This window comes from Erythrolamprus reginae, chromosome 3 (assembly GCF_031021105.1).
Source record: "Erythrolamprus reginae isolate rEryReg1 chromosome 3, rEryReg1.hap1, whole genome shotgun sequence".
Classification (NCBI taxonomy): Eukaryota; Metazoa; Chordata; class Lepidosauria; order Squamata; family Dipsadidae; genus Erythrolamprus; species Erythrolamprus reginae.
This window is the reverse complement of record NC_091952.1, coordinates 71,250,121-71,270,368: the sequence shown is the minus strand read 5'-3', so window position 1 is coordinate 71,270,368 and position 20,248 is coordinate 71,250,121. Positions and strand designations below refer to the sequence as shown.

Sequence of the window (20,248 nt, the reverse complement as noted above, 5' to 3'; positions counted from 1 at the left end):
TTGTTAGAAACACCTGGATCTCTCTCTTTCTCTCTTTCCCATCTCTCTCTCTCCCACTTTCTACGCCCCCCCCTGTATATCTGTCTCTCTCTCTCCACCTTTCTCCTCTCTCCTCTCTCTGTATCTCTGTGTCTCTCTCCCATTTCCCCCTCTCTCTGCCTCTCTCCCCCTCTCTCCCCTCCCTCTCCCCTGTCTCTGCCGGGGTGGTGCAGCAGGTAGAGTCCTGTACTGCAGGCCACTGAAGCTGACTGTAGATCTGAAGGTCAGCGGTTCAAATCTCATCACCAGCTCAATGTTGACTCAGCATTCCATCCTTCCGAGGTGGGTAAAATGAGGACACGGATTGTGGGGGCAATATGCTGGCTCTGTTAAAAAGTGCTATTGCTAACATGTTGTAAGCCACCCTGAGTCTAAGGAGAAGGGCGGCATAAAAATCAATCAATCAAACAAACAAACAAACAAACAAATAAATAAATCTCTCCCATTTCTCCTACCGCTCTCCCCTCTCTCTGTCTCTCTCTCTCTCTCTCTGTCTCCTTCTCTCCATCTCTTCCCACTTCTCTCTCATCTCTCTCTATGTCTCTCTTCCCACTGTCTCTCTCCTCCTCTCCCCCTCTCTCTGTATCTGTGTATGTGTGTGTGTGTCCTCCCTCCCCCTCTATCTTTCCCTCTTTCTGTCTCTCTCTCTTCTTCTGTATGTCTCTCTCCCCCTCTCTCCCTCCTCTGATTCTGATACAAGGCATTGAGCAGGCCATGAGACACACCGGCAGTGCCTTGCGAAGCACAGTGAACTTTAGCGTGCTTCACAGTGGGGGAGGTGGGGGTCACCTTCTCCTCCTAGAGGACGTTATGACATGGAGCCACAATGTGATCCTGTCCCACTTGCCCATAGCAACAGGATGTGGCTTACAGCTCTGAGCTCCAAGCGGCAGGAGGCGAGGGCTGCCTTGAACAAAATGTGGCCTGAAGGCAAATATAGGGCTGCTTTGCTCCTGCACTAAGGCTCCAGCCATCACCTTGGCATGTCCCCTTTCCCCCTCCCCAGTAGCTCTTTGACTGAGCACGGTGGGTGCAAACTCCAGCCCTAAGCAGCAGGAGACAAAGGTTGCACTGAGCACAAATGTTGCACGAAGGCAATTACAGGGCCATTTCGCTCCTGCACTAAGGTTCTGATGGCCCTCTTCCTTCTCCTCCTCCCATTCTTTCTCCTCTTGCTGGCTGTGGTGAGGCTAGGAAGGTGCCTCAAGTGAGTGACCAGGCTTGGCAAACATGCAGAAAAGGTGTACATGGGGTGGGTGGGCGCTCGCTTGAGGAGGGTCTCCCTGCTTGTGCGCATCCTCCCGGCCCTACCACAGTCAGCCAGGGGATTGCGAGAGGAGAAGAAAGGTCACCCGATGGAAAATCTCCACCATGGCTTGCGCTCATTCTTCAGCCAGGCCAGATTTCCAAAAAGTTGCCAAGAAGAAGGAAAAGGAGTAGCAAAGAGCCCCAAGGAGAGCTCACCAGGAGAGAGAAGAGACACCGAAACAGAGAGAGATACAGAGATATATACACATACACAGCTTTAATTGAAAAGCATCCTCTGGGGGCCAAAAATTCCCTGGGCACATTTTAAAACCACAGCTGGGCGTTGGGGACCCATCCCCCTTTCTGCTGTCCCCTCCTCACGGATCCCTTTCCCACCCCACCGTGACAGCGAGGCTGATGTCAGTCATGGCTGGGTCAGGCGATTCTCTCAGGGCAGAGAGCAGGTTGCCCATCTCCCCAAGTGACCGAGACACACCCAGCACCAACAAGAGCTAGAAGAAGTTCCAGTAAGAATGACACACTGGAGGATCAGCCCGTCACTTCTCCATCCCCCACCGTTGCTCTTACCTTCTCAGGCTAGGCAAGGAGTGACTGGGAAGGGAGGCAAAGGGTGGAGCGGGGACAGTCGGTGATGGGATCACCTGATAGGGAGCCACAACAGAGGGTTCAAAGAGCCACATGCAGCTCCAGAGCAGCAGGTTGAAGCAGACCCCTGTCCTAGAGGAATCACGGCACCAGAGAGCTTGTGTAGCCTGTCTTGCAATAAAGTCATGTCCCAATGGCAACTGGCATTCATTGTGGCATAGTCTAATACCATGGCTGCCAGCAATCTAGCCACATGTGTTCTAGGTTGAACTTCTAAAGAAGTTCTATTCTATTCTATTCTATTCTAACCTTTAATGAACTTTTGCTGACATCAGGACTAAATTAAGACATGGGATATGGAAAGTATATACTGTTTGTTTCATTTTAAGAAAAGATGATGTTACTAAAATTGTTTATACCTGTGATGGAGGGGGAAATAACTTCTTTATACATTTATTTTATTCTTTATTCTTTATTTTATCCTTTATTATTTGTTTTTTCTTTCTTTTCTGCGCCTCCTATTTTTTCTTCTTATTTTATACACTTTTTCATTAAGCGTTAAAATATATTACCGTAGTTTTCATTGTTGTAAATTGCAATATAGCCACATGTGTTCTAGGTTGAACTTCTAAAGAAGGGATGAACACCAAATTGTGTATGTTTGCCCAGGTTTCCTTGACATAGTTTCTCCTCTCCATCACTATATCATTTATTTATTTATTTATTTATTCATTCATTCATTCATTCATTCATTCATTCATTCATTCATTCATTTTGTCCAATACATAATACACATTGAAGAGAAAGATATGTAATAATATAAGTAAAGAAAAGAATAGAAGAAAAGATATAAAAGTATAGGTGAACATATTTGAAAGGAAGAAAAGATAAATGAGATAAGGAGAGACAATTGGACAGGGGACGGAAGGCACACTGGTGCACTTATGCACGCCCCTTACTGACCTCTAAGGAACCCGGAGAGGTCAATCGTGTATAGTCTAAGGGGGAAATGTTGGGGGTTAGGGGTTGACACTACTGAGTCAGGTAATGAGTTCCATGCTTCGACAACTCGGTTGCTGAAGTCATATTTTTTACAGTCAAGTTTGGAGCGGTTAATATTAAGTTTGAATCTGTTGCGTGCTCTTGTGTTGTTGCGATTGAAGCTGAAGTAGTCATTGACAGGTAGAACATTGCAGCATATGATATTGTGGGCAATACTTAGATGTTTTAGGCGACGTAGTTCTAAGCTTTCTAGACCTAGGATTGATAGTCTACTTTCGTAGGGTATTCTGTTTTGAGTGGAGGAGTGAAGGGCTCTTCTGGTGAAGTATCTTTGGACATTTTCAAGGTGTTGATGTCCGAGATGTGGTATGGGTTCCAGACAGATGAACTGTATTCAAGGATGGGTCTGGCAAAAGTCTGTTCTTCTAAGTTAGATCCTCTTCATCCTTACCATGCCCTCCTCTTTCAGCCTCAGGAAACTCAGTTCACAGAGTTCATACTCATCTGTACCACTCCTGCCATCCTTGGCTTTGGAATACTGTATTACAGCATACAAGATTTAGTAACAATACATTACAGAGCAGCAAGAATAACAAAAGTAATGAAATTCACAGAGCTTAACATCCTATATTCTGACAGCCCGGTGTAATGTGCTGTAATGGCAAGCGGTAGGGAGATGGTATTAATGAGGAACGTGACCTTCTCGGCCATATAATTCTCTGGATCTTCTAGCTTTCTGAAAATCAGGGAGTTGAATTCCTGACACATTAGCTGGAGGCTGGACTTTATTAAACAAATTAGACCTCTGAGAGCTTGCGATGACAGTAAGACGGTAATATAATTGGAGGGGATACCTTAAGATGATCCGTAATTGTCTTCTTTTCTGCAAACTTAAATTTTTGACTGAAAGGAGCGGAAATCCTGCTACAGATTTGCAGTACAAAGAATGCCATCACCCTCACTCTAAACCAGCGGTCCCCAAACTACGGCCCGCGGGCCACATGCGACCTGCTGAGGTCATTTATCCGGCCCGCGGGTGAGTGACAGGAGCACATCTAATTTTCCATGAATAAAATGTGGTATTTTGTTAGTAACTAATATCAATCATCAAAATTTGCAAAAGTTTTTTTTTTCTAATTTTGTCATTTAGTTACATTCATTTTCTTTTAATTAAATTCCCTCCTCAAAAAAGTACAACACCAATTATATTTCTAACTTATTAACCATTATGCCAAAGTGCTTCCTTCTTTCTTTATACATTTTTCTATAAACCAAGAAAACCTTGTATAGCCAATCAGATGTTAACAAAAGAAAATTAAAAACAAAACATAAACATATATGAATTTCAGACTTCTTCCCCCCCCCCTCTAATTAGTACATTCCAATTTTGTTTTTTACTTTAAATAAGATATGTGCAGTGTGCATAGGGATTTGTTCATAGGTTTTTTTTATAGTCCGGCCCTCCAACAGTCCGAGGGACAGTGAACTGGCCCCCTGTGTAAAAGGTTTGGGGACCCCTGCCCTAAACCAAAGAGAAAGTGAGACCATTGGCAGGCTGACTGGACTGATAACTGGCTGAGTGACCGAAAGGTCACTCTTTTTCTTTTCGTATGGCATTTGAGTGTAAAGGTTAAGATGTTCAGTCATTATTTTCATTGCAGGACTGAAACACAGGAATAAGACAGGAGGTTTCAGCAGCATTTCTCAGCCTTCACAACTTTCACATATGTGTACTTCAACTCTCAAAATTCCCCAGAATTTTTCTGGGGAAGGAATGGTCAATTGAAGACAGCTCTACAAAAAGCAGAGCAGATGATTTCAGCAGAATAAAGAGACGGCAGATAAACTGGCTCTTTAATAATTCCTTTCCAAACAAGGGTAGAATAGAATAGAATTCTTTATTGACCAAGTGTGATTGGACACACATGGAATTTGTCCTTGGTGCATGTTCTGTCGAGCTCTCTGGTAGAATCCTCCCAAAAATGCACAGATACAATTTCAGACACACACACGTTTGAAAATTCAAAACAATGTTCTTTATACCGAAAATGCAAATAAACAGAGCACTCTTTTTGTATAGCAAAGAGCACTTGTCTCCAAACAAACTGGTAATTTGTACAAGTCCCTTATCAGTTCTGTGATACTTAGCTTGCAGCTGTGAGGCAATTCACAGTCCTTCTTCTTTCACAAAGTGAAACACACTTTCTGGGTTAGTTTCAAAGTGGGGAAAAATCAGCACACAAAGATCAAAGTCAGCAAAGCAGTCATGAAACACAATGATCAGATAATCCTCCACAATGGCCAAACCCACAGGCTGCTATTTATAGCAGCCTTACTAATTACCACAGCCCCACCCAACCACAGGTGGTCTCATTTTCTTTGATAATAATCTCTCAGTTGTTGTTGCCTATGCATCCCTCTCCGCATGCGTGGCTGTATCATTAACTCTTGTTCTGAATCCAAGGAGGAGCTAGATAATTGATCTCCTTCTGAGCTGTCTGCCACACTCTCCTCCTCCCTGTCACTCATGTCTTCTTGGTCAGAGGAGCCTTCATCAGCAGATTCCACCGGGGGCAAAACAGGCTTGCAGCATGTGGATGTCTCCCCCACATCCACAGTCCTTGGGGCAAGAGCTGGGCCAGAGCTAACCACAACAGTGCATATGCTCTCAGTGTGCATAAAAGATACATTTGTCAAGAATCATGAGGTACAACACTTAATGAAGAAGCAATCAATATTAATAAGAATCTTAAGGATACAAGCAACAAGTTACAGTCATACAGTCATAAGTGGGAGGAAATGGGTGATAGGAATGATGAGAAAAAGCTAGTAGTAATAGTAGTGCAGACTTAGTAAATAGTTTGACAGTGTTGAGGGAATTATTTGTTTAGCAGAGTGATGGTGTTCGGGAAAAAACTATTCTTGTGTCTAGTTGTCTTGGTGTGCAGTGCTCTGTAGCAACGTTTTGAGGGTAGGGGTTGAAAGGAAAGGACTTGAGATCCCACAAGTGCTTCAGACGATTGGACCTTAAAGGAGACAGCAAAATTATGGTCTCCAGTGAGGTCAGAGTACTGGGACATGAGCAATAGACAACTTTTTTTGCTTAAAGCAGAGTTGGTCTCTGTAAAAGGATACCGGATTCACATACTTCCTTTCCATCCATTGCCAATCTGTACTCCAGCACAGTAAGCACCTCATAAGCAAGTGGTAAAATGCTGACTCTGCAAACAAGCCTAGTTTCTCCTTATGGGGAAAGCCTCAGCTGTGTAAGCAGAGAGAGGATTTAAACTGCACAGAATCTGCCTTTCAAAATGGGAAGCAACTTTGGCACCTGGCTTTGTGCTTCATAGGCTCCTGCTCTTGACTCATGTTTAATTTTGACAAGCATGTTCCTGACCAAATCTCTGACCCACCCCTTGAAACTTGGTACTTTTCAAGCTATTGTGTGCTATTTGATGATCAACCTTCTGACTCAAATTTATATCTTTTTTCCAAACTTATAGTATACTGTCATGTTCACACCCTCTCTTTCCCTTGCTCCTCCAATTCCTCCTTTGTTGCCTCCTTCTGGGTGTCCTCTGTGATCTTTCCAGGCAAGCCTTTCTGATGTTTTTACAAGCCTAGCTGAAAATATATTGCTCCCAAGTGCTTCACCCATTCCACAGTGTGTGGGCATTGCTACCTAGCACCTCTGCAAGTTGTCCCTCAAATACCAGTATATGCTTTACTTTGACTGCCATTTGTGTGAGTATTTTCTCCCTTCACTGAAGCCAGGACATGAAACAAGTTCTAGGATATTATCCAGAAGACACTAAAGATCAAGATTCAATGGCCTTTTAAGTCTTTTTCAGTTTTCTATGTTTCTATTAAGATTGTTAAAAGAAAAAGGAAAAGCTATAAAATTGGTTTATTTGATCAAAATCAAAATACATATAGAAACATAGAAACATAGAAGTCTGACGGCAGAAAAAGACCTCATGGTCCATCTAGTCTACCCTTATACTATTTTCTGTATTTTATCTTAGGATGGATATACAGTATGTTTATCCCAGGCATGTTTAAATTCAGTTACTGTGGATTTATCTACCACGTCTGCTGGAAGTTTGTTCCAAGGATCTACTACTCTTTCAGTAAAATAATATTTTCTCATATTGCTTTTGATCTTTCCCCCAACTAACTTCAGATTGTGTCCCCTTGTTCTTGTATAGTATTTACTTATGGTAACACAGATGGTTCACCTATGATTACCTTGTGCTACAACCGGAACAATCTGGAACTGAACACACCCAAAATCGTAGAAATGGTGATAGACTTTAGGAGAAACCCTCCCATTCTACCACCTCTTACAATACTAGACAACACAGGATCAACAGTAGAGACCTTCAAATTTCTATCATATCTCAAGACCTAAAATGAACACCTAACATCAAAAATGTCATTTAGAAAGCACAACAAAAATGTTTTTTCTGCACCAACTCAGGAAGGTCAAACTACCCAAGGAGCTGCTGATATAGTTCTACAGAGGAATCGTTGAGTCTGTCATCTGCATCTCTATAATATCTGGTTCAGTTCTACAACCCAACAAGACAGACACCGACTTCAGAGGATAATCAGAACTGCAGAAAAATCAGTTACTACCACATAGAAACATGGAAGATTGATGGCAGAAAAAGACCTCATGGTCCATCTAGTCTGCCCTTATACTATTTCCTGTATTTTATCTTAGGGTGGATATATGTTCATCCGAGGCATGTTTAAATTCAGTGGATTTAACTTGCTTTCCATTGAGGACCTGTATACTGCACGAGTCAAAAAGAGGGCCGTGAAAATATTTACTGTCCCTTTGCATCCTGGACATAAATTGTTTCAATTCCTACCCTCAAAACAACACTATAGAGCACTGCACACCAAGGCAGCTAGACACAAGAACAGTTTTCCCCCCCGAATGCCATCACTCTGCTAAACAAGTAATTCCCTCACAATTGTCAAACTATTCACCAAGACTGCATTACTAATACTATTATCACCCAGATAAGACGGAGTGGCTGTGGGTTTTGCCTCCCAAGGATAACTCCATCTGTCCGTCCATTACCCTGGGGGGGGAGTATTTACCCCCTCAGAGCGGGTCCGCAACTTGGGCGTCCTTCTCGATCCACAGCTCACATTAGAGAAACATCTTTCAGCTGTGGCGAGGGGGGCGTTTGCCCAGGTTCGCCTGGTGCGCCAGTTGCGGCCCTATTTGGATCGGGAGTCATTGCTCACAGTCACTCATGCCCTCATCACCTCGAGGATCGACTACTGTAATGCTCTCCACATAGGGCTACCTTTGAAGAATGTTCGGAAACTCCAGATCGTGCAGAATGCAGCTGTGAGAGCAATCACGGGCTTCTCGTATGCCCATGTTACTCCAACACTCCGCAGTCTGCATTGGTTGCCGATCAGTTTCCAGTCACAATTCAAAGTGTTGGTTATGACCTATAAAGCCCTTCAGGGCACCTGACCAGAATATCTCCGGGACCGCCTTCTGCCGCACGAATCCCAGTGACCGGTTAGGTCCCACAGAGATGGCCTTCTCCAGGTCCCGTCAACTAAACAATGTCGTCTGGCGGGACTCAGGGGAAGAGCCTTCTCTGTGGTGGCTCCGACCCTCTGGAACCATCTCCCCCCAGAGATTAGGATTGCCCCCACCCTCCTTGCCTTTTGTAAACTCCTTAAAACCCACCTCTGCCGTCAGGCATGGGGGAATTGAAACATCTCCCCCTTGCCCATGTAGTTTTGGTCTATGATTGATTGTGTGCTTGTTTTTTATATATATCGGGGTTGCTTTTATGGACTTTTTAACTTAAAACTGTAAATTAGATCAGTGACTTTCAACCTTTTTTGAGCCGCGGCACATTTTTTACATTTATGAAACCCTGGGGCACATTGAGCGGGGGGGGGGGGCTAAAAAAAGTTTGGACAAAAAAATTCTCTCTCTCTTCCTCCCTTTCACATTATTTCTCTCTCCCTCCCTCTCCATCCCTTTCTTTCTCTCTCCATCCCTTTCTTTCTCTTCCTTCCTTCCTCTCCTTTTTTCTCTCTCTCTCCCTCCCTACCTCCCTCTATGTCTTTCTCTCTCTCTCCTTCCCTCCCTCTGTTTCTCTCTCTCTCTTGCTTTCTTTCTCTCTCTTTCTCTCTCTCTTGCTTTCTTTTTCTTGTTCTCTTTCTCTCTCTCTTGCTTTCTTTCTCTCTCTTGTTCTCTTTCTCTCTTGCTTTCTTTCTCTCTCTCTCTCTTGCTTTCTTTCTCTCTCTCTTGTTCTCTTTCTCTCTTGCTTTCTTTCTCTCTCTCTCTCTCTTCCTTTCTTTCTCTCTCTGAGCTTCGCGGCACACCTGACCATGTCTCGCGGCACACTAGTGTGCCCCGGCACACTGGTTGAAAAACACTGAATTAGATTGCCAAATATTAGATTTGTTACTATGTACTGTTTTTGTCATTGTTGTGAGCTGCCCCGAGTCTGCGGAGAGGGGCGGCATATAAATCCAATAAATCTAATCTGATCTAATCACTCATTTCCTCCCATTTATAACTGTATGAGTGTAACTTGTTGCTTATATCTTTATGATTTTTATTAATATTGATCATTTCCTGATTGCTTATTTGTACCCTTTAACAATCATTAAGTGTTGTACCTCATGATTCTTGACAAATGTATCTTTTCATTTATTTATTTAATTTATTATTTAGATTTGTATGCCGCCCCTCTCCGCGGACTCATTTATGTACACTGTGAGCATATGCACCAAGACAAATTCCTTGTGTGTCCAATCACACTTAGCCAATAAAGAATTCTATTCTATTCTATCCTATTCTATTCTATTCTAACCTTTAATGAACTTTTGCTGACATCAGGACTGAATTAAGACATGGGATATGGGAAGTATATGTTTGTTTCATTTTAAGAAAAGATGATGTTACTAAAATTGTTTATACCTGTGATGAAGGGGGAAATAACTTCTTTATACATTTATTTTATTCTTTATTCTTTATTTTATTCTTTATTATTTGTTTTTTCTTTCTTTTCTGCGCCTCCTATTTTTTCTTCTTATTTTATACACTTTTTTATTAAGCGTTAAAATATATTACCATAGTTTTCATTGTTGTAAATTGTAATTTGTTTAAAAAAAAATTGCCATAAAAGGCAAATGTTACACTAGAAAAATAAAGAATAAATCTCTGAAAAAGATTTGTTTCCCAATGTTTTCAAGTCTACACCATAGATAAGTTCAAAATAAAACAAGTCAACTATCCAACATTAAGAACATAGGGGAACACAGAAGCCTGGCACAGAATCCTGGTCCAAAAGTGCCTTCAGAACAGGTAAGGATAGTCCAGTGGAAGACATGATGATACGCCTTTAGAAAAAAAAAGTGGCTCTGGACCAATTTTTTCAACCCTAAAGCTAACTCTGCTTCTTTGGAGAACAGTAACGTCTTTTGTGAGAAACCAGGAGGCACTACCCTTAATATAATGCCCTGATTCTATGCCAGGTTACAGATGTGGTTGATGTGGCATGATTTGTAAATACTACGAAACCAAATAATTTGTCTTTTTATACTGAAGAAGTGTATGGCTTTTTTCCACATCAAGCCCTTAAACAGCTGTAGCTGACTAAACGGTTTTTACAGAAGGCACACACCTACTAGGTTGTTTAGTTTAGCACTCCCTCTCCTGAAGCCTGGGAAGTTTTTGTTTTGAGTTTCCCACTCAGCTTAAAAGGAGAAACACAAGTGTTTCATAGTGTATATTCCTACTGTAAATGGCTAAGAATAGAGCTTTTCATTTTGCACGTTTGGTCATTCTAAGTTATTTCATTGGAACTGGGGAAAAAATAATTTCTGCTGAGAGGATGAGGTTTTTTATTTCTCCTGGGAAAATCCCTTTGGCTCTTGAGGTTGGATCTTGACTTCTTAGAATCCATAAGACTGAAGTGGTTTTGTCGCTTTAAATTTTGCTGCCATGTCCACTCATAGCCAATTTGTCCTTCCTTGCTCCCCTCCAATTGGCTACCTCTTAGGCAGAAAAGGAATGTCTGGCCTAGAACCATTCCAAAATTCCGGAGGAAACATCTCCCCTAAACTTCCCATCATTTTAATATACACAGAAGTCACTGCAGTAACACTCTGATGACCAAATTAAAACAAAACTTGGTTCTGCAAAAGTATGGAAGATGTTCTCCAAAACAGAGCAAGGTCTAGTCCAGTGATGGCGAACCTTTTTTTCCTCCGGTACCGAAAGAGCGGGGCGTGTGCTATCGTGCATGCGTGAGTGCCCACACCCATAATTCAATGCCTGGGGAGGGCAAAAACAGCTTCTCCCATCCCACCCCCAGAGGCCCTCTAGAGGCCAAAAATGGCCTGTTTCCCAACTTCTGATGGGCCCACTAGGCTCGTGTTTCACCTTCCCCAGGCTCCAAAGGCTTCCCTGGAGCCAGGGGAGAGTAAAAATGACCTTCCCCATCCCCTCTGGAGGCTCTCTGGAAGCCAAAAATGCCCTCCCAGAGCCTCTGTGCAAGCCAAAAATCAGCTGACCAGCATACACATGCAGGTTGTGGCTAAGCTAGGGCAATAGATTGTGTGCCAGCAGATATGGCTCCGCTTGCCACCTGTGGCACCCATGCCATAAGTTCACCATCACTAGTCTAGTCCTTTAAATCCACAAATTGAAATCAAAGATGGAGATTCCTCCCTCCATTATCCCCCCCCCCTGTGAATTCCTAATCTGTCCAATGAGAGCCAAGGCATCCCATAAACCAGTGATGGCGATCCTTTTTTTACACAAAATAGTATGTGTGTGCGCTGTTGCTCATGCGCAAATGCCCATGGCCATAATTCAATGCCTGGGGAGGGCAAAAACAGCTTCCCCTGCCCCATGGAGGCCCTCTGGAGGTCGGAAACGGCCTATTTCCCAACTTTTGGTGGGCCCAGTAGGCTCGTGTTTCACCCTCGATAGGCTCCAAAGGCTTCCCTGGGGCCAGGGGTAGGTAAAAGCATCCCCCCAGAGGCTCTCTGGAAGTCAAAAATGCCCTCTCAGAATCTCTTTGTGAGCCAAAAATCAGCTGGCTGGCACACACATGCACGCTGGAACTGAGCTGGGACAACAGCTTGCATGCCACCTGTGGCACCTTTGCCATAGGTTCGCCATTACTGCCATAGACCCTAGCTCTCTTTCTTCTGTTTTTCAGAAGCAGAATTGTAGCTCTTGCTCAGTGTTGTTGTCTCTCTCTCTCCCTCCCTCCCTCCCTCTCTCTCTCTCCCTCCCTCCCTCCATCTCTCTCTCTCTCTCTCCCTCCCTCCCTCTCTCTCTCTCTCTCTCTCCCTCCCTCCCTCCCACCATATATATATTCCCTCCCCTCCATCCCTTCATTTCTCTCAATCTCATACTGGGAAGGTTTTGCACCTGTATGCATAAAGCTGCCCAACCAGTTGTGGGTGTGGACAGGGACCCTTTTCAAGGTTGGACGGTAAAAGCTCTACACACACCCTCCATTTGCTTTTGACTATCAGCTCTAGCAAGCAGGAAATGAGTCTTTCAGCCATGCCAGCTGTGAAGAATTGGGGGGAGGAGAGAAAGGGAGAGGGGAGAGAAAGACTGAGAAGGACTACCATGGAATGTCTGTGCTGCAAATAACCCTGCAAAGGAACGAGATACCAGAAGTCCCTCCAGGCGGATGTTGGCTTTGGATCGGAAGCCGGCTCAAGCCACAGATGCTGAGCAAAGGCAACAAGAGAAGAGAGGCACACACATAGCTGTATGTCACCAGGCACATCTGGAACTAATTGGCAGCCCCACTTTCTGCCAAAGCTCCATTTGCTGTTTAGTTAAAACTCAGGCCTTTGCCCCAGACATGATGGCAATATAAGCAGTTTGGATTCCAGTTGGATTGCGAACAGAGCCCGGTTCCCAGTCCTCTATGTGCCAACCCAGACCTTCAAAGCTGGTCTGATCTAGGTATATCCCTCAAAGCCTTGCCAGATCTACATGGGGTGTACGAAAGCAAATGTCCTCTTTGTATAGAGTGTCAAAACCAGTTCAGCTCGGGTACCTTCAAGCCCAATCTATCTACCTTTTCCAGTAAGTTGTAATGTGTGTCCTTGTGAAGTAGCAGCTCCTCAGTATATAGGCAGGGGTGGGGCCCTCCCGGAACAGGGGAACGCCACTCTGGTAACAGAAATGGAGTTGCGTGCACAGCTTCATCACCGCCGGCTGTGCACGTGCATGTATGTGAGCAACCGGTGAGATTCTGGTGAAAATCACTGGTTTTTTGCTTCCACGCATGCGTAGAAGCAAAAAAATGGGCAATTTTTGCTGAAATCTCGCTGTATGAGGGACGTTCGTGCGAGATTTCAGTTGCTGCACATGGACAGCAGCCAAATCTCACCATGGCGCGGAAGAGCCCCAGCCATGCATGCAGCAGTAACAGCAGAAGTGCTGAGCTCCAGCTGCCCAGACTACTCCCCGCACATTTTCTCGATGTGGTGAAAGTAAAGCAGGAAGAAGGTGCTGCTGCTGCTGCTGCTGCTGCAGGAGGGCAAAGCCGCGAAGGTGCGAGAAAGCACACAGTCTCGGCTCTTCCCCCAAAAGTAAGGGCCAGGGCAGGGTGTGCTGTGAACGCCGGGGCTGGGTGGGCAGTGAGCACTGGGGCTGCAAACGCCAGGGCTGGACTTACCATCCATTTTTGGACTTTTTTGCTTCTGTGCATGTGTGGAAGCTAAAAAAAGCAAAAATCTTGTTCTCACGTGAGATTCGGCCTCTGTGCATGCGCAGAAGCCGAATCTCACGCTGGGAGTGCACATGCGCTCCCGGCCCGTTCCTATAGTGCCAGGAAGGGTGGCCCGTTGCTGGATATAGGCTCCAGTGATGGAGCTGTAGTTAAGATATTGGAGATAGCTCTCCAAGGATCACAGACACAGGAGGTCTTGATTGGCTTCCCCAGTCATCTACTTTTTGCTGTATGAGTTGAAAAAGCCCAGTCTGGTGCAGTAGTACAGTTCGGTGTAGACAGTCAAAGATGAATTTATGGGAAGTGTCCATGAACTTTTATAAACTAAGAGGGATGGAACATTCTTTCAGTTCTGGGAAATGAGATAGTATTCCAAAGAGACTCAGACAAGCTATAAGAGGGAAAGGAAATACTGTAAAGCACAACCAGGCTTGCAAAATTCTCTTACAGTCACCTGTAATCTACTCATCATTTTTATTTTTGCTGCTCAGACATAGTAACTGAAGCCTCAACTGGAGAAGGGAGGGAGGGAGGGAGGGAGGGAGGTGCTATTATCTTCTTCCTCCCCTCCTCCTCCTTCTCCACCTCTTTTTAGAAATATTTTCCTTTCTTTCATCTACTTTTTTTTATTAAATTTGCACATGGTTTAACTGCATATGTGCGTGAAGAAAAACCCTTGGTGTGCCTAGGATAGACAACCAGAATATTCATAAACAAATCCAAATATTATAAAATGATTTCAGTTTTTATTGAGCCACTTCAAAGTAAACCAAACATAAATTAGAACTATTCAGTTGAAAGTTCTCAACTATATGGAGAAATTGTGTATGAAAGAACATTATTAGGAATGGGAAATTAAGTTTTTTTTAAAAAACTTGAAAAAGTTTTTCTGAAGACATTACAGTGCCCTCTAGTGGGGATAATTAGAAAAGAACATAATTGGATTACGAGAAATTCAAAGCTTCAACCAAAACATAGCCAGCTAGCTAACAAGCCCTGGCAAACCTCTGCTGTCATTTTCATTTTATTGGATTTGTATGCCGCCCCTCTCCGTAGACTCATTTTACATTGAGATAGCAATTCTTGAGCTCCATTAATATAACAATGAGGTGCGTGATTAAAGAATCCTAAATTTTCTTATAAAATTATTCAAATTATCATCCCAACACTTCTGAAAGACACCTGTTTTGGGAAGGTGCCCATACTCTTAAAATAGCGTTGCCCAAAGGAACGAAGCCTCAACTGTGTAGCAATAGCCAAGGATGTACAACTGCAAAAGTGAAATGATCTAAGATGGGGATGAACATCTGTTGGTCCCACCACCAGCTAGTCATGCAATTGACAGATTAAATTTCTAGTATGATTGCCAATGCAATCCAGAAAATTAAAAAAAAGAAAGGAAATTTCCATCCTAACTGGGCATACTGTCAAGAGTGAAAGCCTAGATCAAAATACCACATTACAATTTAGGGGGATTTAGGAATCTAAGCAGGTGGCACGCGGAGCCATATCTGCGAGCCGTTGCCCTAGCTGAATGTGAAGCTCCAATGTGCATGTATGTGCCAACCTGCTGATTTCTGACTCGCACACAGAGCCTAAGGGGGATGGGAGAAGGTGTTTTTACCCTCTCCCGGCTCCAGAGAAGGCTTTGGAGCTTGGGGAGGGCGAAACATGAGCCTCCTGGGCCCACCAGAGGGCCTCCAGGGGGTGGAGAAAGCTGTTTTCACCCTCCCCAGGCATTGAATTATGGGTGTGGGCATTCACACATGCACGATAGCGAGTGTGCACGCTCTTTTGGCACCCAAGGAAAAAAACGTTCACCATCACTTGCCTAGACCTACTCATGAAAGTTCAATTAAGCTGATTTTTTGCTAAAAACCTATGCCACAAAATTTTCTCAACTCATGGTCCTCCCCTGGTAAGAGTTAGATAAGGGTCAACAGCACTCGAAGGGGGTTAGATCCTAGTTTGTTTGAGGCTAGGGAGGGATCTAGGCTGATCCATCTTTTCATTCTGTTCCCATGTTCTGCTATTCTTTCTCCTACCCATTCTTTTGTGATCACATATGTTGTCTTAGATTTATGATTGTAATTAGCCTGGGATTATGATTGTAGGTCAATGCAGTCATTAAGCAGGTCACCACCTGACTGGACCTGACTTTATGACATTTTATGAGGCAGTCATTAAGCAAATGCTGTGGTTATTAAGTGAACATGACAACTGTTAAGTAAAACCATTAATATACCCAATAAGCATTGTTGGGGGTCAAAAACTGGAAGTAAACACTGGAAACCTGGGGGGCGGATGGTAATCACATGACCATGGTGCACTGCAGTTGGCTGTAGCGGTAAACTGGTTGCTAAGGATCCACAATGCAATCACATGACTACATGTGTGAGTGGGTATATGTGTGGGCCATGTTTCCACTTACCTTCCGCTACTAGTGATTCGAGGAGTGGGTGGGGCCGGTCTATAGAAGGCCCTGACGAAGAAGTCGAGTGGGCGCTTTTCTGTGCAGAGATGGCCGAGGAGGTTTGCAAGGCTCAGGCGGCTCAGCCGGGCGGGGACACCATATTCGGGAAAATCATCCATAAAGAGATCCCCGCTAAGATCATCTTCAAGGACAAGAAGTGCCTTGCATTTCACGATATTTCTCCACAAGCTCCAACTCATTTCCTAGTGATCCCCAAGAAGCATATTGCTCAGATATCTCAAGTGGAAGATACCGATGCAAGTCTTCTTGGCCATTTAATCATTGTGGGGAAAAAATGTGCAGCTCAGTTGGGTCTGACTAGAGGATTCCGAATGGTTGTGAATGAAGGTCCAGATGGTGCTCAATCCGTCTATCATGTGCATCTCCATGTACTTGGGGGACGTCAGATGGGCTGGCCTCCAGGCTAAGACTTCAAATGAGAAGAAAAACTGTCCTCAGTCTATTGAATAGAGTCCACACTTGTTCTGTCTATAATACCAATTAATTAATGTTTCGTGTGGAAGACAATTATAATTTTTCCTCATAAATCAATAAAGTTTAAGCTTAAAAAAAATGCTAGTGTGTGTTGCAACTACATATGCACACACACATGCATCCTCTTGCATCCTCTCACGTGATTTTGGCTCTCTGCGCATAAGCAGAGGGACAATTTTACTTCTGCGCATGCGCAGAGAGCAAAACCCACCATTTTTTTAAAAAGATGGCGGCATTGTGTGTGGGATTACACAATCGGTGGGCTCCAACCGGAACGGAGCACCAGAGCACACCAGCAGGAACCCACCCCTGGTGTGGGCATTGAAACTTCGAAATCAGGTCGTAAGTACTTTTGGGGGGGCTCTATTGTAACTTCAAATGGTTGTTAAGCAGCTGATTGTACATTGAGAACTATTGCACTGAAATTTTAAGCACTGCAGTTGAGATTGCCCCCTTGAAGAAATAAAGACACAGAATCAAAAGCATGTGCAGATTTTGCTGGTTTGCTGCGAACTTGCCTTTTCTCCGGATCTAGAAGATTACACATGAACCCTAACAAACTCTGCTCTGGGAATCCCAAAATAAAAGGATAAGGAAGAGGATAAGACATTGAGTTTCCATCCAGATTGCTTTCATTTTATTGTTCCAGATCTTTTGGGCTCTGAAGATGGAGAATAACTACATCTAATATAGAGCATATTAATGAAAACCTGTTTTTAAGCAAAAGTTGGAAAGGGGAGAAGGACAGAAAAACAGAAGCTGGAAACATTTCAATCATGATTGTTTCTCTGTTATACATTTTGTTGTTTTAAAACATAATTTGTATTAGCATTATAGCAATAGCAATTAGCATTTAGACTTTTTATTCTTATAGTTGCTATGAACAACTTATTACCATGCATATAAATTATTGGCATGGTCAGTAAAATCATGCATTTTTATTAAGGCTAAGCAGTGTTAACAAATATAGTGCAAATATTTGTAAGTTATACATATCTTAAGAGCAATGGAAATGGAAACTCGTTTCCTAGCAAAAGTATAGGGTCAGGATTTGACTTATTGATGTTTATAGTCTTTTAGTCCTGAAACGAAGCAAATCTTTGGAAACTTTGGCTATTCTCCTATTATCTACTTAGCCATTGAAATCCAATAAAATTTTCCATGAATGGAGTTCCTGGTACCATAATGGACTCCCTGGTGGTTCATTATGGCCAAAGGGATTTGCTACATGATAGTCTTAGATTACTTAGAAGGATATTGAACCAAGTGATGGTGGTGGTGGAAATATAGAGATATCTACCAGGTATACTGGCCTCTCTCTCTCTAAGGACAAGGTTTCCATATCACACCAAGCAATATGTGGCTCCACCATACTTTACAACCCACAGTAGTGTGGTTCATCCAGTGTGCTAACTCAAACCCCAAATACCATATTACAATTTAGGGGGATTTAGGAATCTAAGCAGTTTAGCAGCAAGCTTATGTAAGGCAAAGACCTTATATTACTTTGAGCTTGATTTGAATCATGATTTATAAAATGATTGGAATTATCTAGTAATCCCACATTAAATCCCTCTCTCCATTATATTAGTGTTGTTTCCCTCCTAGATTCTAGAGGGAATTCTCATGTTAAGCCTTACTATAACAATTTACAGGTTTCTTGTATTTCCTGCTCAAAATTGCCTGGAACTATTTCCCTCATTTTGGGCAATTGTGGTCAGACTCCTTCTAGGAACGCAGACAAGCTTTGAGTCCAGACAGTCCTGGATCATTAATTGTCTATTTGCCCTAAGACTCAGCTTCTCAGCTTGCAATAAGAATGATTGCCTAAAAAAGTATGCAGAGATCCATTCTTCCACCAAATAATTATATGACTCCCTTATTTGAAAATATACCAGCAACCTGGCTATTGTTGGGGGGGGGGGGTTTATTTAAAAAAATTAAAGAATGAAGGGGAAGAGGTTAAAATTCCAAAAGAGAACATTAAAACATTATACAATAAACATTCACAGACCTTCATAGCTTAGATATTGGATAAATATTTATTAGAAATTTCACCTATCAAACCACATCAAAGAATATACACAGTAAAGAAAGTCAGCCTCTCTATCACTAAATCACAGATATTGGCAGTTCCAAAAAACTCAGGGGCAGTGGGTTGAGAAAAAAGAAAAATGCTTTTAGCCCACTAACCTTATTTCTTACATGTTGTTACAAAACCTTCTTAATATTGTTCTGTTGACTGAATGCCCTTTCCAAAACAGCCCTATTAACACTAATGTATTACAATCATATGTATTATATGTAGTTATACTGTATCATGTAAAATATCTTCCAACCTGAGGGTTTGAAAAACAATGTGGCCCAAATTTGTGTCTATTCTACATTGGCTATGTCTGCCATTTTGCTGAAATGGAAAAAGGAGTTATTTTGAGGTTATTGGCTGCTACAAGTTGTCAGAAAGCAAGAAATAAGTTAGACCAATCCAGCATGCTAAGTAGTTTGTATCTTAAAGAGTTGAGTGAGTTTTAAACTATTTGCCTGGGATTCTCAAACTGTAGGTATCAACTCCAAGAAGATAGCAAACAACTTGAAAGGAAGGTCACAATTGCCTCAAATAATTCAGCTATTCAGAATCATTGAGGGCTGGTCGACATACAAGGTGAATTCATGGTTGGTTATATAGTCAGTCTCACTAATGTATGCATAGTTTTTGGAGCAGAAATGGGTTGCTCCTGGTTCAGATCGGTTCTATAGAACCGGTAGCGGGTATTTCCCCCCTCTTGCTGAACTGGGAGCGATTGCTGGCCGGCCACGCCCCCAAACCGTCTCTCTCAGTGACATCATAGGTTCCGCCATCTTATTTTTTTCTTCTGCGCATGTACAGAAGCTGGGTTTTTTTATATTGTGCATGAGCGCAAAGTATGCATGCCCACATGGCACAGGAGGAAGCGAACCAGTGGCAAAGTAAGTTCGAACCCACTCCTGCTTTGGAGCATCTGTCAAAATTTATGTTTAGTGAAGATCTCCATGATTTACTTGGCAGCACCAAAGCAGCTTTGAGGAAACAGACATACAAATCTTAATTCAATGACGTTCTCTCATTTAGATGTGCCTGGTAAAAAACCAGAAAGGTCCAGTGTAGGTGGTGGCACAATAATAATAATAATAATAATAATAATAATAATAATAATAATAATAATTTATTGGATTTGTATGCCGCCCCTCTCCGCAGACTCGGGGCGGTTAACAACAATAATAAACACAACATGTACAATCCAATAATAAAAACAACTAAAAACCCCTATTATAAAACCAAACATATACACAAACATACCATGCATAACTTGTAATGGCCTAGGGGGAAGAGCTATCTCAACTCCCCCATGCCTGGCGGTATAAATGAGTCTTGAGTAGTTTACGAAAGACAGGGAGGATGGGGGCAGTTCTAATCTCTGGGGGGAGTTGGTTCCAGAGGGCCGGGGCCACCACAGAGAAGGCTCTACCCCTGGGGCCCGCCCAATGACATTGTTTAGTCGATGGGACCCGGAGAAGGCCAACTCTGTGGGACCTTATCGGTCGCTGGGATTCATGCGGTAGCAGGCGGTTCCGGAGGCTTGACTGC

At 43.1% G+C, this 20,248-nt stretch overlaps 1 pseudogene; it reads left to right on the top strand.

Moving 5' to 3' along the window:
- Positions 1 to 16,150: 16,150 nt before the first annotated feature.
- LOC139165716 (adenosine 5'-monophosphoramidase HINT1 pseudogene) lies at positions 16,151 to 16,686 on the top strand (annotated as a pseudogene).
- The last annotated feature ends 3,562 nt before the right edge of the window (positions 16,687 to 20,248 follow it).